At 43.9% G+C, this 26,493-nt stretch overlaps 1 long non-coding RNA gene across 12 annotated transcripts in view; it reads left to right on the top strand.

Annotated features, from left to right (window-relative positions):
- The window catches only part of LOC307190093, a 1,314,632-nt gene that overhangs the window by 1,027,509 nt on the left and 260,630 nt on the right, over positions 1–26,493 (top strand). The window contains exon 5 of one of the 12 annotated variants that reach the window (XR_013829384.1): positions 16,970–17,125. The exons of 9 other annotated variants lie outside the window; for them this stretch is intronic. This is a non-coding gene — a long non-coding RNA (uncharacterized lncRNA). Of the gene's footprint in view, positions 1–1,178; positions 1,242–9,072; positions 9,133–16,969; positions 17,126–26,493 lie in introns of those variants that run through there. 2 more of the 12 variants (XR_013829385.1, XR_013829386.1) reach the window with 2 other exon arrangements.

Below are 26,493 nucleotides of genomic sequence, written 5' to 3' on the forward strand. Positions count from 1 at the left end.
CCCTTTTGACCGGGGGGAAGTGAGACTTCATTGTAGTGCAGATTTCCTTTGCAAGCTTGCTTGGTTGGCCAAAAAGGGCGTATGCGTTTTTTCCTGAATATATTCAGGAAAAAACGCATACGCCCTTTTTGGCCAAGTGCATCATTGTGGACGTTCTGCCTCTTTTCCTATGCTTTCAATGCAATTCCAGTCTACCTCCTGAAATCGGTTTCCTGCAATTCTGCCCCGCTTTCAAGTCCTCTTGGCAGCCTTACTTCAGTCTATTTTTGGACGATAGCTGTCATTTATAACTCTGCAGATTTGTGAGTTACAGTGCCCCTGAGCTCCTTTCTTCAACTCGCTTTCTTGTGACCTGGCCGCAACACCACAGGATGGCTTCAGGCCCTAATCTTGTTCCGGCCCGGCATGCTGAGCCTTTGGTTAATTCCTCTTCCTGGTGGGAAATGAGAGTTAAATTTGCCCGTCCAGACACCTCTAGCTAGCCTCTCATTGGTTCTCGCTATTCCTGTTCATATTCCGCAGAAATTGCAAACTGGGCCAAACAGGAGGTTAAAGGGACTGACTCTCCAAGTCGGGAGAGTGTTAGTAAAGCGTCTGGAATGTTGCACCCGAGTACCAGGGGAGGAAAACTGAGACATATTTGAACACGTCTCCCGTTCACATGGTTGATCCTACTCTAGGTTCCACATGCATGTTTTAGCTGAAGGAAGAATACCTTAAACCTGGAGAGTTGAGACCCGTGTAATGGGTACCATGCAATATGACTTCAAAGGGTCTTCATTTGCTCACCGAACCTCTCCAATCCTATCACTGCTGCGTTTATGCCCCTGTACACATGCTTGATTCTCTTTTGGAGACATAGCAATCCATAGGTGTTAAGATACTTACTAGTCAGGTACATTCTTAGGCGTTTAATATGGGGTTTTGAGTCCATTTCGTTGAGCAAGGAGTAGCTCTTGTCTATTCCATATTTGGCTTAAGGAACTTTATCTGTGCTCATTTCAATCTCTGGTTTTATGCAGCACCCCAACTCACCTTTCCCCTTAAGCAAGCATAAGTTGGTTTTCTAAATTTGAGACCCTGTTCTGTTTTGGAATGCAGATCCTGTGTAGCCAAGTTTACATTCCGTGTATTAGTGATATCTTATGATGTTTCTTTTTCTGTGTGACTTATTTCAGTTAGAATCATCGTACCTGAATCAACTCATTATGCTGCTACGGGCCTGATGACATAGATTTCATTGCTGAGTGATACTGCATTGTACGTAAGTACCACAAGTTCTTTATCCATTTTTCACTTTCTGTGATATTGAACTTGTACGGTAAACGGGGTTCTTGTAAACAGAGGCGTCCCAAACTTTGGGGTAGCTGTGTCTTTTTGATTTTAATTTCCCTAAGCTATAGGACCATAAGTGGAAGTGCCCTAGGCTCTGTTGCTTTGTTTTTTAGATGTTTCAGGAAACACCATACACTTCTCCCGAGTGTCTGTTGGCAATTTACATCCCGCCCATCAGCATAACAAGGCTCCCAGTTCTCCATGGCCTGTCCTGCCTTTCTGGATTTTACACTTTTTTCAGATGGCCCTTTTGACCGGGGGGAAGTGAGACTTCATTGTAGTGCAGATTTCCTTTGCAAGCTTGCTTGGTTGGCCAAAAAGGGCGTATGCGTTTTTTCCTGAATATATTCAGGAAAAAACGCATACGCCCTTTTTGGCCAAGTGCATCATTGTGGACGTTCTGCCTCTTTTCCTATGCTTTCAATGCAATTCCAGTCTACCTCCTGAAATCGGTTTCCTGCAATTCTGCCCCGCTTTCAAGTCCTCTTGTCAGCCTTACTTCAGTCTATTTTTGGAAGATAGCTGTCATTTATAAGTCTGCAGGTTTGTGAATTACAGTGCCCCTGAGCTCCTTTCTTCAACTCGCTTTCTTGTGACCTGGCCGCAACACCGCAGGATGGCTTCAGGCCCTAATCTGGTTCCGGCACGGCACGCTGAGCCTTTGGTTAATTCCTCTTCCTGGTAGGAAATGAGAGTTAAATTTTCCCGTCCAGACACCTCCAGCTAGTCTCCATTGGTTCTCGCTATTCCTGTTCATCTTCCGCAGAAATTGCAAACTGGGCCAAACAGGAGGTTAAAGGTGCTGACTCTTCAAGTGGGGAGAGTGTTAGTAAAGCGTCTGGAATGTTGCACCCGAGTACCAGGGTACGAAAACTGAGACATATTTGAACACGTCTCCCGATCACATGGTTGATCATACTCTGGGTTCCACATGCATGTTTTAGCTGAAGGAAGAATACCTAAAACCTGGGTAGTTGAAACCCGTGGAATGGGTACCATGCAATATGACTTCAAAGGGTCTTCATTTGCTCACCGAACCTCTCCAATCCTATCACTGCTGCGTTTATGCCCCTGTACACATGCTTGATTCTCTTTCGGAGACATAGCAATCCATAGGTTTTAAGATACTTACTAGTCAGGTACATTCTTAGGCGTTTAATATGCGGTGTTGAGTCCATTTCGTTGAGCAAGGAGTAGCTCTTGTCTATTCCATATTTGGCTTAAGGAACTTTATCTGTGCTCATTTCAATCTCTGGTTTTATGCAGCACCCCAACTCACCTTTACCCTTAAGCAAGCATAAGTTGGTTTTCTAAATTTGAGACCCTGTTCTGTTCTGTAATTCAGTTCCTGTGTAGCCAAGTTTACATTCCGTGTATTACTGATATCTTATGATGTTTCTTTTTCTGTGTGACTTATTTCAGTTAGAATCATCATACCTGAATCCACTCATTGTGCTGCTAAGGGCCTGATGACACAGATTTCATTGCTGAGTGATATTGCTTTGTAAGTAAATACCACAACTTCTTTATCCATTTTTCACTTTCTGCAATGTTGAACTTGTACTGTAAACGAGGTTCTTGTAAACAGAGCCGTTCCAAACTTTGGGGTGGCTGTGTCTTTTTGATTTTAATTTCCCTAAGCTATAGGACCATAAGTGGAAGTGCCCTAGGCTCTGTTGCTTTGTTTTTTAGATGTTTCAGGAAACACCATACACTTCTCCCTAGTGTCTGTTGGCAATTTACATCCCTCCCATCAGCATAACAAGGCTCCCAGTTCTCAATGGCCTGTTGCCTTTCTGGATTTTACACTTTTTTCAGATGGCCCTTTTGACCGGGGGGAAGTGAGACTTCATTGTAGTGCAGATTTCCTTTGCAAGCTTGCTTGGTTGGCCAAAAAGGGCGTATGCGTTTTTTCCTGAATATATTCAGGAAAAAACGCATACGCCCTTTTTGGCCAAGTGCATCATTGTGGACGTTCTGCCTCTTTTCCTATGCTTTCAATGCAATTCCAGTCTACCTCCTGAAATCGGTTTCCTGCAATTCTGCCCCGCTTTCAAGTCCTCTTGGCAGCCTTACTTCAGTCTATTTTTGGACGATAGCTGTCATTTATAACTCTGCAGGTTTGTGAATTACAGTGCCCCTGAGCTCCTTTCTTCAACTCGCTTTCTTGTGACCTGGCCGCAACACCGCAGGATGGCTTCAGGCCTTAATCTTGTTCCGGCCCGGCATGCTGAGCCTTTGGTTAATTCCTCTTCCTGGTGGGAAATGAGAGTTAAATTTGCCCGTCCAGACACCTCCAGCTAGCCTCTCATTGGTTCTCGCTATTCCTGTTCATCTTCCGCAGAAATTGCAAATTGGGCCAAACAGGAGGTTAAAGGGACTGACTCTCCAAGTCGGGAGAGTGTTAGTAAAGTGTCTGGAATGTTGCACCCGAGTACCAGGGGAGGAAAACTGAGACATATTTGAACACGTCTCCCGTTCACATGGTTGATCATACTCTGGGTTCCACATGCATGTTTTAGCTGAAGGAAGAATACCTTAAACCTGGAGAGTTGAGACCCGTGTAATGGGTACCATGCAATATGACTTCAAAGGGTCTTCATTTGCTCACCGAACCTCTCCAATCCTATCACTGCTGCGTTTATGCCCCTGTACACACGCTTGATTCTCTTTTGGAGACATAGCAATCCATAGGTTTTAAGATACTTACTAGTCAGGTACATTCTTAGGCGTTTAATATGGGGTTTTGAGTCCATTTCGTTGAGCAAGGAGTAGCTCTTGTCTATTCCATATTTGGCTTAAGGAACTTTATCTGTGCTCATTTCAATCTCTGGTTTTATGCAGCACCCCAACTCACCTTTACCCTTAAGCAAGCATAAGTTGGTTTTCTAAATTTGAGACCCTGTTGTGTTTTGGAATGCAGTTCCTGTGTAGCCAAGTTTACATTCCGTGTATTACTGATATCTTATGATGTTTCTTCTTCTGTGTGACTTATTTCAGTTAGAATCATCGTACCTGAATCCACTCATTATGCTGCTACGGGCCTGATGACATAGATTTCATTGCTGAGTGATACTGCATTGTACGTATGTACCACAAGTTCTTTATCCATTTTTCACTTTATGTGATATTGAACTTGTACGGTAAACGGGGTTCTTGTAAACGGAGGCGTCCCAAACTTTGGGGTGGCTGTGTCTTTTTGATTTTAATTTCCCTAAGCTATAGGACCATAAGTGGAAGTGCACTAGGTTCTGTTGCTTTGTTTTTTAGATGTTTCAGGAAACACCATACACTTCTCCCGAGTGGTTGTTGGCAATTTACATCCCGCCCATCAGCATAACAAGGCTCCCAGTTCTCCATGGCCTGTCCTGCCTTTCTGGATTTTACACTTTTTTCAGATGGCCCTTTTGCCCGGGGGGAAGTGAAACTTCATTGTAGTGCAGATTTCCTTTGCAAGCTTGCTTGGTTGGCCAAAAAGGGCGTATGCGTTTTTTCCTGAATATATTCAGGAAAAAACGCATACGTCCTTTTTGGCCAAGTGCATCATTGTGGACGTTCTGCCTCTTTTCCTATGCTTTCAATGCAATTCCAGTCTACCTCCTGAAATCGGGTTCCTGCAATTCTGCCCCGCTTTCAAGTCCTCTTGGCAGCCTTACTTCAGTCTATTTTTGGACGATAGCTGTCATTTATAAGTCTGCAGGTTTGTGAATTACAGTGCCCCTGAGCTCCTTTCTTCAACTCGCTTTCTTTTGAGCTGGCCGCAACACCGCAGGATGGCTTCAGGCCCTAATCTGGTTCCGGCACGGCACGCTGAGCCTTTGGTTATTTCCTCTTCCTGGTGGGAAATGAGAGTTAAATTTGCCCGTCCAGACACCTCCAGCTAGCCTCTCATTGGTTCTCGCTATTCCTGTTCATCTTCCGCAGAAATTGCAAACTGGGCCAAACAGGAGGTTAAAGGTGCTGACTCTCCAAGTGGGGAGAGTGTTAGTAAAGCGTCTGGAATGTTGCACCCGAGTACCAGGGTACGAAAACTGAGACATATTTGAACACGTCTCCCGATCACATGGTTGATCATACTCTGGGTTCCACATGCATGTTTTAGCTGAAGGAAGAATACCTTAAACCTGGGTAGTTGAAACCCGTGGAATGGGTACCATGCAATATGACTTCAAAGGGTCTTCATTTGCTCACCGAACCTCTCCAATCCTATCACTGCTGCGTTTATGCCCCTGTACACATGCTTGATTCCCCTTCGGAGACATAGCAATCCATAGGTTTTAAGATACTTACTAGTCAGGTACATTCTTAGGCGTTTAATATGCGGTGTTGAGTCCATTTCGTTGAGCAAGGAGTAGCTCTTGTCTATTCCATATTTGGCTTAAGGAACTTTATCTGTGCTCATTTCAATCTCTGGTTTTATGCAGCACCCCAACTCACCTTTCCCCTTAAGCAAGCATAAGTTGGTTTTCTAAATTTGAGACCCTGTTCTGTTCTGTATTTCAGTTCCTGTGTAGCCAAGTTTACATTCCGTGTATTACTGATATCTTATGATGTTTCTTTTTCTGTGTGACTTATTTCAGTTAGAATCATCATACCTGAATCCACTCATTGTGCTGCTAAGGGCCTGATGACACAGATTTCATTGATGAGTGATATTGCTTTGTAAGTAAATACCACAACTTCTTTCTCCATTTTTCACTTTCTGCGATGTTGAACTTGTACTGTAAACGAGGTTATTGTAAACGGAGCCGTTCCAAACTTTGGGGTGGCTGTGTCTTTTTGATTTTAATTTCCCTAAGCTATAGGACCATAAGTGGAAGTGCCCTAGGTTCTGTTGCTTTGTTTTTTAGATGTTTCAGGAAACACCATACACTTCTCCCGAGTGGTTGTTGGCAATTTACATCCCGCCCATCAGCATAACAAGGCTCCCAGTTCTCCATGGCCTGTCCTGCCTTTCTGGATTTTACACTTTTTTCAGATGGCCCTTTTGACCGGGGGGAAGTGAGACTTCATTGTAGTGCAGATTTCCTTTGCAAGCTTGCTTGGTTGGCCAAAAAGGGCGTATGCGTTTTTTCCTGAATATATTCAGGAAAAAACGCATACGCCCTTTTTGGCCAAGTGCATCATTGTGGACGTTCTGCCTCTTTTCCTATGCTTTCAATGCAATTCCAGTCTACCTCCTGAAATCGGTTTCCTGCAATTCTGCCCCGCTTTCAAGTCCTCTTGGCAGCCTTACTTCAGTCTATTTTTGGACGATAGCTGTCATTTATAACTCTGCAGGTTTGTGAATTACAGTGCCCCTGAGCTCCTTTCTTCAGCTCGCTTTCTTGTGAGCTGGCCGCAATACCGCAGGATGGCTTCAGGCCCTAATCTGGTTCCGGTACGGCACGCTGAGCCTTCGGTTATTTCCTCTTCCTGGTGGGAAATGAGAGTTAAATTTGCCCGTCCAGACACCTCCAGCTAGTCTCTCATTGGTTCTCGCTATTCCTGTTCATCTTCCGCAGAAATTGCAAACTGGGCCAAACAGGAGGTTAAAGGCGCTGACTCTCCAAGTGGGGAGAGTGTTAGTAAAGCGTCTGGAATGTTGCACCCGAGTACCAGGGGAGGAAAACTGAGACATATTTGAACACGTCTCCCGTTCACATGGTTGATCATACTTGGGTTCCACATGCATGTTTTAGCTGAAGGAAGAATACCTTAAACCTGGAGAGTTGAGACCCGTGTAATGGGTACCATGCAATATGACTTCAAAGGGTCTTCATTTGCTCACCGAACCTCTCCAATCCTATCACTGCTGCGTTTATGCCCCTGTACACATGCTTGATTCTCTTTCAGAGACATAGCAATCCATAGGTTTTACGATACTTACTAGTCAGGTACATCCTTAGGCGTTTAATATGCGGTGTTGAGTCCATTTCGTTGAGCAAGGAGTAGCTCTTGTCTATTCCATATTTGGCTTAAGGAACTTTATCTGTGCTCATTTCAATCTCTGGTTTTATGCAGCACCCCAACTCACCTTTACCCTTAAGCAAGCATAAGTTGGTTTTCTAAATTTGAGACCCTGTTCTGTTCTGTAATTCAGTTCCTGTGTAGCCAAGTTTACATTCCGTGTATTACTGATATCTTATGATGTTTCTTTTTCTGTGTGACTTATTTCAGTTAGAATCATCATACCTGAATCCACTCATTGTGCTGCTAAGGGCCTGATGACATAGATTTCATTGCTGAGTGATATTGCTTTGTAAGTGAATACCACAACTTCTTTATCCATTTTTCACTTTCTGCGATGTTGAACTTGTACTGTAAACGAGGTTCTTGTAAACAGAGCCGTTCCAAACTTTGGGGTGGCTGTGTCTTTTTGATTTTAATTTCCCTAAGCTATAGGACCATAAGTGGAAGTGCCCTAGGCTCTGTTGCTTTGTTTTTTAGATGTTTCAGGAAACACCATACACTTCTCCCAAGTGTCTGTTGGCAATTTACATCCCGCCCATCAGCATAACAAGGCTCCCAGTTCTCAATGGCCTGTTGCCTTTCTGGATTTTACACTTTTTTCAGATGGCCCTTTTGACCGGGGGGAAGTGAGACTTCATTGTAGTGCAGATTTCCTTTGCAAGCTTGCTTGGTTGGCCAAAAAGGGCGTATGCGTTTTTTCCTGAATATATTCAGGAAAAAAAGCATACGCCCTTTTTGGCCAAGTGCATCATTGTGGACGTTCTGCCTCTTTTCCTATGCTTTCAATGCAATTCCAGTCTACCTCCAGAAATCGGTTTCCTGCAATTCTGCCCCGCTTTCAAGTCCTCTTGGCAGCCTTACTTCAGTCTATTTTTGGACGATAGCTGTCATTTATAACTCTTCAGGGTTGTGAATTACAGTGCCTCTGAGCTCCTTTCTTCAACTCGGTTTCTTGTGACCTGGCCGCAACACCGCAGGATGGCTTCAGGTCCTAGTATGGTTCCGGCACGGCACGCTGAGCCTTTGGTTAATTCCTCTTCCTGGTGGGAAATGAGAGTTAAATTTGCCCATCCAGACACCTCCAGCTAGTCTCTCATTGGTTCTCGCTATTCCTGTTCATCTTCCGCAGAAATTGCAAACTGGGCCAAACAGGAGGTTAAAGGCGCTGACTCTCCAAGTGGGGAGAGTGTTAGTAAAGCGTCTGGAATGTTGCACCCGAGTACCAGGGGAGGAAAACTGAGACATATTTGAACACGTCTCCCGATCACATGGTTGATCATACTCTGGGTTCCACATGCATGTTTTAGCTGAAGGAAGAATACCTAAAACCTGGGTAGTTGAAACCCGTGGAATGGGTACCATGCAATATGACTTCAAAGGGTCTTCATTTGCTCACCGAACCTCTCCAATCCTATCACTGCTGCGTTTATGCCCCTGTACACATGCTTGATTCTCTTTCAGAGACATAGCAATCCATAGGTTTTAAGATACTTACTAGTCAGGTACATTCTTAGGCGTTTAATATGCGGTGTTGAGTCCATTTCTTTGAGCAAGGAGTAGCTCTTGTCTATTCCATATTTGGCTTAAGGAACTTTATCTGTGCTCATTTCAATCTCTGGTTTTATGCAGCACCCCAACTCACCTTTCCCCTTAAGCAAGCATAAGTTGGTTTTCTAAATTTGAGAACCTGTTCTGTTTTGGAATTCAGTTCCTGTGTAGCCAAGTTTACATTCCGTGTATCAGTGATATCTTATGATGTTTCATTTTCTGTGTGACTTATTTCAGTTAGAATCATCGTACATGAATCTACTCATTATGCTGCTACGGGCCTGATGACATAGATTTCATTGCTGAGTGATACTGCATTGTACGTAAGTACCACAACTTCTTTATCCATTTTTCACTTTCTGCGATGTTGAACTTGTACTGTAAATGAGGTTCTTGTAAACAGAGCCATTCCAAATTTTGGGGTGGCTGTGTCTTTTTGATTTTAATTTCCCTAAGCTATAGGACCATAAGTGGAAGTGCCCTAGGTTCTGTTGCTTTGTTTTTTAGATGTTTCAGGATACACCATACACTTCTCCCGAGTGGTTGTTGGCAATTTACATCCCGCCCATCAGCATAACAAGGCTCCCAGTTCTCCATGGCCTGTCCTGCCTTTCTGGATTTTACACTTTTTTCAGATGGCCCTTTTGACCGGGGGGAAGTGAGACTTCATTGTAGTGCAGATTTCCTTTGCAAGCTTGCTTGGTTGGCCAAAAAGGGCGTATGCGTTTTTTCCTGAATATATTCAGGAAAAAACGCATACGCCCTTTTTGGCCAAGTGCATCATTGTGGACGTTCTGCCTCTTTTCCTATGCTTTCAATGCAATTCCAGTCTACCTACTGAAATCGGTTTCCTGCAATTCTGCCCCGCTTTCAAGTCCTCTTGGCAGCCTTACTTCAGTCTATTTTTGGACGATAGCTGTCATTTATAACTCTGCAGGTTTGTGAATTACAGTGTCCCTGAGCTCCTTTCTTCAACTCGCTTTCTTGTGACCTGGCCGCAACACTGCAGGATGGCTTCAGGCCCTAATCTGGTTCCGGCACGGCATGCTGAGCCTTTGGTTATTTCCTCTTCCTGGTGGGAAATGAGAGTTAAATTTGCCCGTCCAGACACCTCCAGCTAGTCTCTCATTGGTTCTCGCTATTCCTGTTCATCTTCCGCAGAAATTGCAAACTGGGCCAAACAGGAGGTTAAAGGCGCTGACTCTCCAAGTGGGGAGATTGTTAGTAAAGCGTCTGGAATGTTGCACCCGAGTACCAGGGGAGGAAAACTGAGACATATTTGAACACGTCTGCCATTCACATGATTGATCATACTTGGGTTCCACATGCATGTTTTAGCTGAAGGAAGAATACCTTAAACCTGGGTAGTTGAAACCCGTGGAATGGGTACCATGCAATATGACTTCAAAGGGTCTTCATTTGCTCACCGAACTTCTCCAATCCTATCACTGCTGCGTTTATGCCCCTGTGCACATGCTTGATTCTCTTTCGGAGACATAGCAATCCATAGGTTTTAAGATACTTACAAGTCAGGTACATTCTTAGGCGTTAAAAAGGCGGTGTTGAGTCCATTTCGTTGAGCAAGGAGTAGCTCTTGTCTATTCCATATTTGGCTTAAGGAACTTTATCTGTGCTCATTTCAATCTCTGGTTTTATGCAGCACCCCAACTCACCTTTACCCTTAAGCAAGCATAAGTTGGTTTTCTAAATTTGAGACCCTGTTCTGTTCTGTAATTCAGTTCCTGTGTAGCCAAGTTTACATTCCGTGTATTACTGATATCTTATGATGTTTCTTTTTCTGTGTGACTTATTTCAGTTAGAATCATCATACCTGAATCCACTCATTGTGCTGCTAAGGGCCTGATGACATAGATTTCATTGCTGAGTGATATTGCTTTGTAAGTGAATACCACAACTTCTTTATCCATTTTTCACTTTCTGCGATGTTGAACTTGTACTGTAAACGAGGTTCTTGTAAACAGAGCCGTTCCAAACTTTGGGGTGGCTGTGTCTTTTTGATTTTAATTTCCCTAAGCTATAGGACCATAAGTGGAAGTGCCCTAGGTTCTGTTGCTTTGTTTTTTAGATGTTTCAGGAAACACCATACACTTCTCCCGAGTGGTTGTTGGCAATTTACATCCCGCCCATCAGCATAACAAGGCTCCCAGTTCTCCATGGCCTGTCCTGCCTTTCTGGATTTTACACTTTTTTCAGATGGCCCTTTTGACCGGGGGGAAGTGAGACTTCATTGTAGTGCAGATTTCCTTTGCAAGCTTGCTTGGTTGGCCAAAAAGGGCGTATGCGTTTTTTCCTGAATATATTCAGGAAAAAACGCATACGCCCTTTTTGGCCAAGTGCATCATTGTGGACGTTCTGCCTCTTTTCCTATGCTTTCAATGCAATTCCAGTCTACCTCCTGAAATCGGTTTCCTGCAATTCTGCCCCGCTTTCAAGTCCTCTTGGCAGCCTTACTTCAGTCTATTTTTGGACGATAGCTGTCATTTATAACTCTGCAGGTTTGTGAATTACAGTGCCCCTGAGCTCCTTTCTTCAACTTGCTTTCTTGTGACCTGGCCGCAACACCGCAGGATGGCTTCAGGCCCTAATCTGGTTCCGGCACGGCACACTGAGCCTTTGGTTATTTCCTCTTCCTGGTGGGAAATGAGAGTTAAATTTGCCCGTCCAGACACCTCCAGCTAGTCTCTCATTGGTTCTCGCTATTCCTGTTCATCTTCCGCAGAAATTGCAAACTGGGCCAAACAGGAGGTTAAAGGCGCTGACTCTCCAAGTGGGGAGAGTGTTAGTAAAGCGTCTGGAATGTTGCACCCGAGTACCAGGGGAGGAAAACTGAGACATATTTGAACACTTCTCCCGATCACATGGTTGATCATACTCTGGGTTCCACATGCATGTTTTAGCTGAAGGAAGAATACCTAAAACCTGGGTAGTTGAAACCCGTGGAATGGGTACCATGCAATATGACTTCAAAGGGTCTTCATTTGCTCACCGAACCTCTCCAATCCTATCACTGCTGCGTTTATGCCCCTGTACACACGCTTGATTCTCTTTTGGAGACATAGCAATCCATAGGTTTTAAGATACTTACTAGTCAGGTAAATTCTTAGGCGTTTAATATGCGGTGTTGAGTCCATTTCGTTGAGCAAGGAGTAGCTCTTGTCTATTCCATATTTGGCTTAAGGAACTTTATCTGTGCTCATTTCAATCTCTGGTTTTATGCAGCACCCCAACTCACCTTTACCCTTAAACAAGCATAAGTTGGTTTTCTAAATTTGAGACCCTGTTCTGTTCTGTAATTCAGTTCCTGTGTAGCCAAGTTTACATTCCGTGTATTACTGATATCTTATGATGTTTCTTTTTCTGTGTGACTTATTTCAGTTAGAATCATCATACCTGAATCCACTCATTGTGATGCTAAGGGCCTGATGACATAGATTTCATTGCTGAGTGATATTGCTTTGTAAGTAAATACCACAACTTCTTTATCCATATTTCACTTTCTGCGATGTTGAACTTGTACTGTAAACGAGGTTCTTGTACACAGAGGCGTCCCAAACTTTGGGGTGGCTGTGTCTTTTTGATTTTAATTTCCCTAAGCTATAGGACCATAAGTGGCAGTGCCCTAGGCTCTGTTGCTTTGTTTTTTAGATGTTTCAGGAAACACCATACACTTCTCCCGAGTGTCTGTTGGCAATTTACATCCCGCCCATCAGCATAACAAGGCTCCCAGTTCTCCATGGCCTGTCCTGCCTTTCTGGATTTTACACTTTTTTCAGATGGCCCTTTTGACCGGGGGGAAGTGAGACTTCATTGTAGTGCAGATTTCCTTTGCAAGCTTGCTTGGTTGGCCAAAAAGGGCGTATGCGTTTTTTCCTGAATATATTCAGGAAAAAACGCATACGCCCTTTTTGGCCAAGTGCATCATTGTGGACGTTCTGCCTCTTTTCCTATGCTTTCAATGCAATTCCAGTCTACCTCCTGAAATCGGTTTCCTGCAATTCTGCCCCGCTTTCAAGTCCTCTTGGCAGCCTTACTTCAGTCTAATTTTGGACGATAGCTGTCATTTATAACTCTGCAGGTTTGTGAATTACAGTGCCCCTGAGCTCCTTTCTTCAACTCGCTTTCTTTTGAGCTGGCCGCAACACCGCAGGATGGCTTCAGGCCCTAATCTGATTCCGGCACGGCACGCTGAGCCTTTGGTTAATTCCTCTTCCTGGTGGGAAATGAGAGTTAAATTTGCCCGTCCAGACACCTCCAGCTAGCCTCTCATTGGTTCTCGCTATTCCTGTTCATCTTCCGCAGAAATTGCAAACTGGGCCAAACAGGAGGTTAAAGGGACTGACTCTCCAAGTGGGGAGAGTGTTAGTAAAGCGTCTGGAATGTTGCACCCGAGTACCAGGGGAGGAAAACTGAGACATATTTGAACACGTCTCCCGATCACATGGTTGATCATACTCTAGGTTCCACATGCATGTTTTAGCTGAAGGAAGAATACCTTAAACCTGGGTAGTTGAAACGCGTGGAATGGGTACCATGCAATATGACTTCAAAGGGTCTTCATTTGCTCACCGAACCTCTCCAATCCTATCACTGCGGCGTTTATGCCCCTGTACACATGCTTGATTCTCTTTCGGAGACATAGCAATCCATAGGTTTTAAGATACTTACTAGTCAGGTACATTCTTAGGTGTTTAATATGCGGTGTTGAGTCCATTTCATTGAGCAAGGAGTAGCTCTTGTCTATTCCATATTTGACTTAAGGAACTTTATCTGTGCTCATTTCAATCTCTGGTTTTATGCAGCACCCCAACTCACCTTTACCCTTAAGCAAGCATAAGTTGGTGTTCTAAATTTGAGACCCTGTTCTGTTCTGTAATTCAGTTCCTGTGTAGCCAAGTTTACATTCCGTGTATTACTGATATCTTATGATGTTTCTTTTTCTGTGTGACTTATTTCAGTTAGAATCATCATACCTGAATCCACTCATTGTGCTGCTAAGGGCCTGATGACATAGATTTCATTGCTGAGTGATATTGCTTTGTAAGTAATTACCACAACTTCTTTATCCATTTTTCACTTTCTGCGATGTTGAACTTGTACTGTAAACGAGGTTCTTGTAAACAGAGCTGTTCCAAACTTTGGGGTGGCTGTGTCTTTTTGATTTTAATTTCCCTAAGCTATAGGACCATAAGTGGAAGTGCCCTAGGTTCTGTTGCTTTGTTTTTTAGATGTTTCAGGAAACACCATACACTTCTCCCGAGTGGTTGTTGGCAATTTACATCCCGCCCATCAGCATAACAAGGCTCCCAGTTCTCCATGGCCTGTCCTGCCTTTCTGGATTTTACACTTTTTTCAGATGGCCCTTTTGACCGGGGGGAAGTGAGACTTCATTGTAGTGCAGATTTCCTTTGCAAGCTTGCTTGGTTGGCCAAAAAGGGCGTATGCGTTTTTTCCTGAATATATTCAGGAAAAAACGCATACGCCCTTTTTGGCCAAGTGCATCATTGTGGACGTTCTGCCTCTTTTCCTATGCTTTCAATGCAATTCCAGTCTACCTCCTGAAATCGGTTTCCTGCAATTCTGCCCCGCTTTCAAGTCCTCTTGGCAGCCTTACTTCAGTCTATTTTTGGACAATAGCTGTCATTTATAACTCTGCAGGTTTGTGAATTACAGTGCCCCTGAGCTCCTTTCTTCAACTCGCTTTGTTTTGAGCTGGCCGCAACACCGCAGGATGGCTTCAGGCCCTAATCTGGTTCCAGTACGGCACGCTGAGCCTTTGGTTATTTCCTCTTCCTGGTGGGAAATGAGAGTTAAATTTGCCCGTCCAGACACCTCCAGCTAGTCTCTCATTGGTTCTCGCTATTCCTGTTCATCTTCCGCAGAAATTGCAAACTGGGCCATACAGGAGGTTAAAGGCGCTGACTCTCCACGTGGGGAGAGTGTTAGTAAAGCGTCTGGAATGTTGCACCCGAGTACCAGGGGAGGAAAACTGAGACATATTTGAACACGTCTCCCGATCACATGGTTGATCATACTTGGGTTCCACATGCATGTTTTAGCTGAAGGAAGAATACCTTAAACCTGGAGAGTTGAGACCCGTGTAATGGGTACCATGCAATATGACTTCAAAGGGTCTTCATTTGCTCACCGAACCTCTCCAATCCTATCACTGCTGCGTTTATGCCCCTGTACACATGCTTGATTCTCTTTCAGAGACATAGCAATCCATAGGTTTTAAGATACTTACTAGTCAGGTACATTCTTAGGCGTTTAATATGCGGTGTGGAGTCCATTTCGTGGAGCAAGGAGTAGCTCTTGTCTATTCCATATTTGGCTTAAGGAACTTTATCTGTGCTCATTTCAATCTCTGGTTTTATGCAGCACCCCAACTCACCTTTACCCTTAAGCAAGCATAAGTTGGTTTTCTAAATTTGAGACCCTGTTCTGTTCTGTAATTCAGTTCCTGTGTAGCCAAGTTTACATTCCGTGTATTACTGATATCTTATGATGTTTCTTTTTCTGTGTGACTTATTTCAGTTAGAATCATCATACCTGAATCCACTCATTGTGCTGCTAAGGGCCTGATGACATAGATTTCATTGCTGAGTGATATTGCTTTGTAAGTGAATACCACAACTTCTTTATCCATTTTTCACTTTCTGCGATGTTGAACTTGTACTGTAAACGAGGTTCTTGTAAACAGAGCCGTTCCAAACTTTGGGGTGGCTGTGTCTTTTTGATTTTAATTTCCCTAAGCTATAGGACCATAAGTGGAAGTGCCCTAGGTTCTGTTGCTTTGTTTTTTAGATGTTTCAGGAAACACCATACACTTCTCCCGAGTGGTTGTTGGCAATTTACATCCCGCCCATCAGCATAACAAGGCTCCCAGTTCTCCATGGCCTGTCCTGCCTTTCTGGATTTTACACTTTTTTCAGATGGCCCTTTTGACCGGGGAGAAGTGAGACTTCATTGTAGTGCAGATTTCCTTTGCAAGCTTGCTTGGTTGGCCAAAAAGGGCGTATGCGTTTTTTCCTGAATATATTCAGGAAAAAACGCATACGCCCTTTTTGGCCAAGTGCATCATTGTGGACGTTCTGCCTCTTTTCCTATGCTTTCAATGCAATTCCAGTCTACCTCCTGAAATCGGTTTCCTGCAATTCTGCCCCGCTTTCAAGTCCTCTTGGCAGCCTTACTTCAGTCTATTTTTGGACGATAGCTGTCATTTATAACTCTGCAGGTTTGTGAATTACAGTGCCCCTGAGCTCCTTTCTTCAACTCGCTTTGTTTTGAGCTGGCCGCAACACCGCAGGATGGCTTCAGGCCCTAATCTGGTTCCGGTACGGCACGCTGAGCCTTTGGTTATTTCCTCTTCCTGGTGGGAAATGAGAGTTAAATTTGCCCGTCCAGACACCTCCAGCTAGTCTCTCATTGGTTCTCGCTATTCCTGTTCATCTTCCGCAGAAATTGCAAACTGGGCCATACAGGAGGTTAAAGGCGCTGACTCTCCACGTGGGGAGAGTGTTAGTAAAGCGTCTGGAATGTTGCACCCGAGTACCAGGGGAGGAAAACTGAGACATATTTGAACACGTCTCCCGATCACATGGTTGATCATACTTGGGTTCCACATGCATGTTTTAGCTGAAGGAAGAATACCTTAAACCTGGAGAGTTGAGACCCGTGTAATGGGTACCATGCAATATGACTTCAAAGGTTCTTCATTTGCTCACCGAACCTCTCCAATCCTATCACTGCTGCGTTTATGCCCCTGTACACACGCTTGATTCTCTTTTGGAGACATAGCAATCCATAGGTTTTAAGATACTTACTAGTCAGGTACATTCTTAGGCGTTTAATATGGGGTGTTGAGTCCATTTCGTTGAGCAAGGAGTAGCTCTTGTCTATTCCATATTTGGCTTAAGGAACTTTATCTGTGCTCATTTCAATCTCTGGTTTTATGCAGCACCCCAACTCACCTTTCCCCTTAAGCAAGCATAAGTTGGTTTTCTAAATTTGAGTCCCTGTTCTGTTCTGTAATTCAGTTCCTGTGTAGCCAAGTTTACATTCCGTGTATTACTGATATCTTATGATGTTTCTTTTTCTGTGTGACTTACTTCAGTTAGAATCATCATACCTGAATCCACTCATAGTGCTGCTAAGGGCCTGATGACACAGATTTCATTGCTGAGTGATATTGCTTTGTAAGTAAATACCACAACTTCTTTATCCATTTTTCACTTTCTGCGATGTTGAACTTGTACTGTAAACGAGGTTCTTGTAAACAGAGCCGTTCCAAACTTTGGGGTGGCTGTGTCTTTTTGATTTTAATTTCCCTAAGCTATAGGACCATAAGTGGAAGTGCCCTAGGTTCTGTTGCTTTGTTTTTTAGATGTTTCAGGAAACACCATACACTTCTCCCGAGTGGTTGTTGGCAATTTACATCCCGCCCATCAGCATAACAAGGCTCCCAGTTCTCCATGGCCTGTCCTGCCTTTCTGGATTTTACACTTTTTTCAGATGGCCCTTTTGCCCGGGGGGAAGTGAGACTTCATTGTAGTGCAGATTTCCTTTGCAAGCTTGCTTGGTTGGCCAAAAAGGGCGTATGCGTTTTTTCCTGAATATATTCAGGAAAAAACGCATACGCCCTTTTTGGCCAAGTGCATCATTGTGGACGTTCTGCCTCTTTTCCTATGCTTTCAATGCAATTCCAGTCTACCTCCTGAAATCGGTTTCCTGCAATTCTGCCCCGCATTCAAGTCCTCTTGGCAGCCTTACTTCAGTCTATTTTTGGACGATAGCTGTCATTTATAACTCTGCAGGTTTGTGAATTACAGTGCCCCTGAGCTCCTTTCTTCAACTCGCTTTCTTGTGACCTGGCTGCAACACCGCAGGATGTCTTCAGGCCCTAATCTGGTTCCGGTACGGCACGCTGAGCCTTTGGTTATTTCCTCTTCCTGGTGGGAAATGAGAGTTAAATTTGCCCGTCCAGACACCTCCAGCTAGCCTCTCATTGGTTCTCGCTATTCCTGTTCATCTTCCGTAGAAATTGCAAACTGGGCCAAACAGGAGGTTAAAGGGACTGACTCTCCAAGTGGGGAGAGTGTTAGTAAAGCGTCTGGAATGTTGCACCCGAGTACCAGGGGAGGAAAACTGAGACATATTTGAACACGTCTCCCATTCACATGGTTAATCATACTTGGGTTCCACATGCATGTTATAGCTGAAGGAAGAATACCTTAAACCTGGGTTGTTGAAACCCGTGGAATGGGTACCATGCAATATGACTTCAAAGGGTCTTCATTTGCTCACCGAACCTCTCCAATCCTATCACTGCTCCGTTTATGCCTCTGTACACATGCTTGATTCTCTTTCGGAGACATAGCAATCCATAGGTTTTAAGATACTTACTAGTCAGGTACATTCTTAGGGGTTTAATATGGGGTTTTGAGTCCATTTCGTTGAGCAAGGAGTAGCTCTTGTCTATTCCATATTTGGCTTAAGGAACTTTATCTGTGCTCATTTCAATCTCTGGTTTTATGCAGCACCCCAACTCACCTTTCCCCTTAAGCAAGCATAAGTTGGTTTTCTAAATTTGAGACCCTGTTCTGTTCTGGAATGCAGTTCCTGTGTAGCCAAGTTTACATTCCGTGTATTAGTGATATCTTATGATGTTTCTTTTTCTGTGTGACTTATTTCAGTTAGAATCATCGTACCTGAATCCACTCATTATGCTGCTACGGGCCTGATGACATAGATTTCATTGCTGAGTGATACTGCATTGTACGTAAGTACCACAAGTTCTTTATCCATTTTTCACTTTCTGCGATGTTGAACTTGTACTGTAAACGAGGTTCTTGTAAACAGAGGCGTCCCAAACTTTGGGGTGGCTGTGTCTTTTTGATTTTAATTTCCCTAAGCTATAGGACCATAAGTGGCAGTGCCCTAGGCTCTGTTGCTTTGTTTTTTAGATGTTTCAGGAAACACCATACACTTCTCCCGAGTGTCTGTTGGCAATTTACATCCCGCCCATCAGCATAACAAGGCTCCCAGTTCTCCATGGCCTCTCCTGCCTTTCTGGATTTTACACTTTTTTCAGATGGCCCTTTTGACCGGGGGGAAGTGAGACTTCATTGTAGTGCAGATTTCCTTTGCAAGCTTGCTTGGTTGGCCAAAAAGCGCGTATGCATTTTTTCCTGAATATATTCAGGAAAAAACGCATACGCCCTTTTTGGCCAAGTGCATCATTGTGGACGTTCTGCCTCTTTTCCTATGCTTTCAATGCAATTCCAGTCTATCTCCTGAAATCGGTTTCCTGCAATTCTGCCCCGCTTTCAAGTCCTCTTGGCAGCCTTACTTCAGTCTATTTTTGGACGATAGCTGTCATTTATAAGTCTGCAGGTTTGTGAATTACAGTGCCCCTGAGCTCCTTTCTTCAACTCGCTTTCTTGTGACCTGGCCGCAACACCGCAGGATGACTTCAGGCCCTAATCTGGTTCTGGCATGGCACGCTGAGCCTTTGGTTAATTCCTCTTCCTGGTGAGAAATGAGAGTTAAATTTGCCCGTCCAGACACCTCCAGCTAGTCTCTCATTGGTTCTCGCTATTCCTGTTCATCTTCCGCAGAAATTGCAAACTGGGCCAAACAGGAGGTTAAAGGGACTGACTCTCCAAGTCGGGAGAGTGTTAGTAAAGCGTCTGGAATGTTGCACCCGAGTACCAGGGGAGGAAAACTGAGACATATTTGAACACGTCTCCCGATCACATGGTTGATCATACTCTAGGTTCCACATGCATGTTTTAGCTGAAGGAAGAATACCTTAAACCTGGAGAGTTGAGACCCGTGTAATGCGTACCATGCAATATGACTTCAAAGGGTCTTCATTTGCTCACCGAACCTCTCCAATCCTATCACTGCTGCGTTTATGCCCCTGTACACATGCTTGATTCTCTTTTGGAGACATAGCAATCCATAGGTTTTCCGATACTTACTAGTCAGGTACATTCTTAGGCGTTTAATATGGGGTGTTGAGTCCATTTCGTTGAGCAAGGAGTAGCTCTTGTCTATTCCATATTTGGCTTAAGGAACTTTATCTGTGCTCATTTCAATCTCTGGTTTTATGCAGCACCCCAACTCACCTTTCCCCTTAAGCAAGCATAAGTTGCTTTTCTAAATTTGAGACACTGTTCTGTTCTGTAATTCAGTTCCTGTGTAGCCAAGTTTACATTCCGTGTATTAGTGATATCTTATGATGTTTCTTTTTCTGTGTGACTTATTTCAGTTAGAATCATCGTACCTGAATCCACTCATTGTGCTGCTAAGGGCCTGATGACACAGATTTCATTGCTGAGTGATATTGCTTTGTAAGTAAATACCACAACTTCTTTATCCATTTTTCACTTTCTGCGATGTTGAACTTGTACTGTAAACGAGGTTCTTGTAAACAGAGCCGTTCCAAACTTTGGGGTGGCTGTGTCTTTTTGATTTTAATTTCCCTAAGCTATAGGACCATAAGTGGAAGTGCCCTAGGTTCTGTTGCTTTGTTTTTTAGATGTTTCAGGAAACACCATACACTTCTCCCGAGTGTCTGTTGGCAATTTACATCCCGCCCATCAGCATAACAAGGCTCCCAGTTCTCCATGGCCTGTCTTGTCTTTCTGGATTTTACACTTTTTTCAGATGGCCCTTTTGACCGGGGGGAAGTGAGACTTCATTGTAGTGCAGATTTCCTTTGCAAGCTTGCTTGGTTGGCCAAAAAGGGCGTATGCGTTTTTTCCTGAATATATTCAGGAAAAAACGCATACGCCCTTTTTGGCCAAGTGCATCATTGTGGACGTTCTGCCTCTTTTCCTATGCTTTCAATGCAATTCCAGTCTACCTCCTGAAATCGGTTTCCTGCAATTCTGCCCCGCTTTCAAGTCCTCTTGGCAGCCTTACTTCAGTCTATTTTTGGACGATAGCTGTCATTTATAAGTCTGCAGGTTTGTGAATTACAGTGCCCCTGAGCTCCTTTCTTCAACTCGCTTTCTTGTGACCTGGCCGCAACACCGCAGGATGGCTTCAGGCCCTAATCCGGTTCTGGCATGGCACGCTGAGCCTTTGGTTAATTCCTCTTCCTGGTGAGAAATGAGAGTTAAATTTGCCCGTCCAGACACCTCCAGCTAGTCTCTCATTGGTTCTCGCTATTCCTGTTCATCTTCCGCAGAAATTGCAAACTGGGCCAAACAGGGGGTTAAAGGGACTGACTCTCCAAGTCGGGAGAGTGTTAGTAAAGCGTCTGGAATGTTGCACCCGAGTACCAGGGGAGGAAAACTGAGACATATTTGAACACGTCTCCCGATCACATGGTTGATCATACTCTAGGTTCCACATGCATGTTTTAGCTGAAGGAAGAATACCTTAAACCTGGAGAGTTGAGACCCGTGTAATGCGTACCATGCAATATGACTTCAAAGGGTCTTCATTTGCTCACCGAACCTCTCCAATCCTATCACTGCTGCGTTTATGCCCCTGTACACATGCTTGATTCTCTTTTGGAGACATAGCAATCCATAGGTTTTAAGATACTTACTAGTCAGGTACATTCTTAGGCGTTTAATATGCGGTGTTGAGTCCATTTCTTTGAGCAAGGAGTAGCTCTTGTCTATTCCATATTTGACTTAAGGAACTTTATCTGTGCTCATTTCAATCTCTGGTTTTATGCAGCACCCCAACTCACCTTTCCCCTTAAGCAAGCATAAGTTGGTTTTCTAAATTTGAGACCCTGTTCTGTTCTGTAATTCAGTTCCTGTGTAGCCAAATTTCCATTTCGTGTATTACTGATATCTTATGATGTTTCTTTTTCTGTGTGACTTATTTCAGTTAGAATCATCATACCTGAATCCACTCATTGTGATGCTGAGGGCCTGATGACATAGATTTCATTGCTGAGTGATATTGCTTTGTAAGTAAATACCACAACTTCTTTATCCATTTTTCACTTTCTGCGATGTTGAACTTGTACTGTAAACGAGGTTCTTGTAAACAGAGGCGTCCCAAACTTTGGGGTGGCTGTGTCTTTTTGATTTTAATTTCCCTAAGCTATAGGACCATAAGTGGCAGTGCCCTAGGCTCTGTTGCTTTGTTTTTTAGATGTTTCAGGAAACACCATACACTTCTCCCGAGTGTCTGTTGGCAATTTACATCCCGCCCATCAGCATAACAAGGCTCCCAGTTCTCCATGGCCTGTCCTGCCTTTCTGGATTTTACACTTTTTTCAGATGGCCCTTTTGACCGGGGGGAAGTGAGACTTCATTGTAGTGCAGATTTCCTTTGCAAGCTTGCTTGGTTGGCCAAAAAGGGCGTATGCGTTTTTTCCTGAATATATTCAGGAAAAAACGCATACGCCCTTTTTGGCCAAGTGCATCATTGTGGACGTTCTGCCTCTTTTCCTATGCTTTCAATGCAATTCCAGTCTACCTCCTGAAATCGGTTTCCTGCAATTCTGCCCCGCTTTTAAGTCCTCTTGGCAGCCTTACTTCAGTCTATTTTTGGACGATAGCTGTCATTTATAACTCTGCAGGTTTGTGAATTACAGTGCCCCTGAGCTCCTTTCTTCAACTCGCTTTCTTGTGACCTGGCCGCAACACCGCAGGATGGCTTCAGGCCCTAATCTGGTTCCGGCACGGCACGCTGAGCCTTTGGTTAATTCCTCTTTCTGGTGGGAAATGAGAGTTAAATTTGCCCGTCCAGACACCTCCAGCTAGTCTCTCATTGGTTCTCGCTATTCCTGTTCATCTTCCGCAGAAATTGCAAACTGGGCCAAACAGGGGGTTAAAGGGACTGACTCTCCAAGTGGGGAGAGTGTTAGTAAAGCGTCTGGAATGTTGCACCCGAGTACCAGAGAAGGAAAACTGAGACATATTGGAACACGTCTCCCGATCACATGGTTGATCATACTCTAGGTTCCACATGCATGTTTTAGCTGAAGGAAGAATACCTTAAACCTGGGTAGTTGAAACCCGTGGAATGGGTACCATGCAATATGACTTCAAAGGGTCTTCATTTGCTCACCGAACCTCTCCAATCCTATCACTGCTGCGTTTATGCCCCTGTACACATGCTTGATTCTCTTTTGGAGACATAGCAATCCATAGGTTTTAAGATACTTACTAGTCAGGTACATTCTTAGGCGTTTAATATGGGGTGTTGAGTCCATTTCGTTGAGCAAGGAGTAGCTCTTGTCTATTCCATATTTGGCTTAAGGAACATTATCTGTGCTCATTTCAATCTCTGGTTTTATGCAGCACCCCAACTCACCTTTTCCCTTAAGCAAGAATAAGTTGTTTTTCTAAATTTGAGACCCTGTTCTGTTCTGTAATTCAGTTCCTGTGTAGCCAAGTTTACATTCCGTGTATTACTGATATCTTATGATGTTTCTTTTTCTGTGTGACTTATTTCAGTTAGAATCATCATACCTGAATCCACTCATTGTGCTGCTAAGGGCCTGATGACACAGATTTCATTGCTGAGTGATATTGCTTTGTAAGTAAATACCACAACTTCTTTATCCATTTTTCACTTTCTGTGATGTTGAACTTGTAGTGTAAACGAGGTTCTTGTAAACAGAGCCGTTCCAAACTTTGGGGTGGCTGTGTCTTTTTGATTTTAATTTCCCTAAGCTATAGGACCATAAGTGGAAGTGCCCTAGGTTCTGTTGCTTTGTTTTTTAGATGTTTCAGGAAACACCATACACTTCTCCCGAGTGGTTGTTGGCAATTTACATCCCGCCCATCAGCATAACAAGGCTCCCAGTTCTCCATGGCCTGTCCTGCCTTTCTGGATTTTAGACTTTTTTCAGATGGCCCTTTTGACCGGGGGGAAGTGAGACTTCATTGTAGTGCAGATTTCCTTTGCAAGCTTGCTTGGTTGGCCAAAAAGGGCGTATGCGTTTTTTCCTGAATATATTCAGGAAAAAACGCATACGCCCTTTTTGGCCAAGTGCATCATTGTGGACGCTCTGCCTCTTTTCCTATGCTTTCAATGCAATTCCAGTCTACCTCCTGAAATCGGTTTCCTGCAATTCTGCCCCGCTTTCAAGTCCTCTTGGCAGCCTTACTTCAGTCTATTTTTGGACGATAGCTGTCATTTATAACTCTGCAGGTTTGTGAATTACAGTGCCCCTGAGCTCCTTTCTTCAACTTGCTTTCTTGTGACCTGGCCGCAACACCGCAGGATGGCTTCAGGCCCTAATCTGGTTCCGGCCCGGCATGCTGAGCCTTTGGTTAATTCCTCTTCCTGGTGGGAAATGAGAGTTAAATTTGCCCGTCCAGACACCTCCAGCTAGTCTCTCATTGGTTCTCGCTATTCCTGTTCATCTTCCGCAGAAATTGCAAACTGGGCCAAACAGGAGGTTAAAGGCGCTGACTCTCCAAGTGGGGAGAGTGTTAGTAAAGCGTCTGGAATGTTGCACCCGAGTACCAGGGGAGGAAACCTGAGACATATTTGAACACGTCTCCCGTTCACATGGTTGATCATACTTGGGTTCCACATGCATGTTTTAGCTGAAGGAAGAATACCTTAAACCTGGAGAGTTCAGACCCGTGTAATGGGTACCATGCAATATGACTTCAAAGGGTCTTCATTTGCTCACCGAACCTCTCCAATCCTATCAGTGCTGCGTTTATGCCCCTGTACACATGCTTGATTCTCTTTCGGAGACATAGCAATCCATAGGTTTTAAGATACTTACTAGTCAGGTACATTCTTAGGCGTTTAATATGCGGTGTTGAGTCCATTTCGTTGAGCAAGGAGTAGCTCTTGTCTATTCCATATTTGACTTAAGGAACTTTATCTGTGCTCATTTCAATCTCTGGTTTTATGCAGCACCCCAACTCACCTTTACCCTTAAGCAAGCATAAGTTGGTTTTCTAAATTTGAGACCCTGTTCTGTTCTGTAATTCAGTTCCTGTGTAGCCAAGTTTACATTCCGTGTATTACTGATATCTTATGATGTTTCTTTTTCTGTGTGACTTATTTCAGTTAGAATCATCATACCTGAATCCACTCATTGTGATGCTAAGGGCCTGATGACATAGATTTCATTGCTGAGTGATATTGCTTTGTAAGTAAATACCACAACTTCTTTATCCATTTTTCACTTTCTGCGATGTTGAACTTGTACTGTAAACGAGGTTCTTGTAAACAGAGGCGTCCCAAACTTTGGGGAGGCTGTGTCCTTCTGATTTTAATTTCCCTAAGCTATAGGACCATAAGTGGAAGTGCCCTAGGTTCTGTTGCTTTGTTTTTTAGATGTTTCAGGAAACACCATACACGTCTCCCGAGTGGTTGTTGGCAATTTACATCCCGCCCATCAGCATAACAAGGCTCCCAGTTCTCCATGGCCTGTCTTGTCTTTCTGGATTTTACAATTTTTTCAGATGGCCCTTTTGACCGGGGGGAAGTGAGACTTCATTGTAGTGCAGATTTCCTTTGCAAGCTTGCTTGGTTGCCCAAAAAGGGCGTATGCGTTTTTCCCTGAATATATTCAGGAAAAAACGCATACGCCCTTTTTGGCCAAGTGCATCATTGTGGACGTTCTGCCTCTTTTCCTATGCTTTCAATGCAATTCCAGTCTATCTCCTGAAATCGGTTTCCTGCAATTCTGCCCCGCTTTCAAGTCCTCTTGGCAGCCTTACTTCAGTCTATTTTTGGACGATAGCTGTCATTTATAAGTCTGCAGGTTTGTGAATTACAGTGCCCCTGAGCTCCTTTCTTCAACTCGCTTTCTTGTGACCTGGCCGCAACACCGCAGGATGGCTTCAGGCCCTAATCTGGTTCCGGCCCGGCATGCTGAGCCTTTGGTTAATTCCTCTTCCTGGTGGGAAATGAGAGTTAAATTTGCCCGTCCAGACACCTCCAGCTAGCCTCTCATTGGTTCTCGCTATTCCTGTTCATCTTCCGCAGAAATTACAAACTGGGCCAAACAGGAGGTTAAAGGGACTGACTCTCCAAGTGGGGAGAGTGTTAGTAAAGCGTCTGGAATGTTGCACCCGAGTACCAGGGAAGGAAAACTGAGACATATTTGAACACGTCTCCCGTTCAAATGGTTGATCATACTCTGGGTTCCACATGCATGTTTTAGCTGAAGGAAGAATACCTTAAACCTGGAGAGTTGAGACCCGCGGAATGGGTACCATGCAATATGACTTCAAAGGGTCTTCATTTGCTCACCGAACCTCTCCAATCCTATCACTGCTGCGTTTATGCCCCTGTACACACGCTTGATTCTCTTTTGGAGACATAGCAATCCATAGGTTTTAAGATACTTACTAGTCAGGTACATTCTTAGGCGTTTAATATGGGGTGTTGAGTCCATTTCGTTGAGCAAGGAGTAGATCTTGTCTATTCCATATGTGGCTTAAGGAACTTTATCTGTGCTCATTTCAATCTCTGGTTTTATGCAGCACCCCAACTCACCTTTCCCCTTAAGCAAGCATAAGTTGCTTTTCTAAATTTGAGACACTGTTCTGTTCTGTAATTCAGTTCCTGTGTAGCCAAGTTTACATTCCGTGTATTAGTGATATCTTATGATGTTTCTTTTTCTGTGTGACTTATTTCAGTTAGAATCATCGTACCTGAATCCACTCATTGTGCTGCTAAGGGCCT

The sequence above is a fragment of the Stenella coeruleoalba genome, assembly GCF_951394435.1.
Source record: "Stenella coeruleoalba genome assembly, chromosome: 8".
Lineage (NCBI taxonomy): Eukaryota > Metazoa > Chordata > Mammalia > Artiodactyla > Delphinidae > Stenella > Stenella coeruleoalba.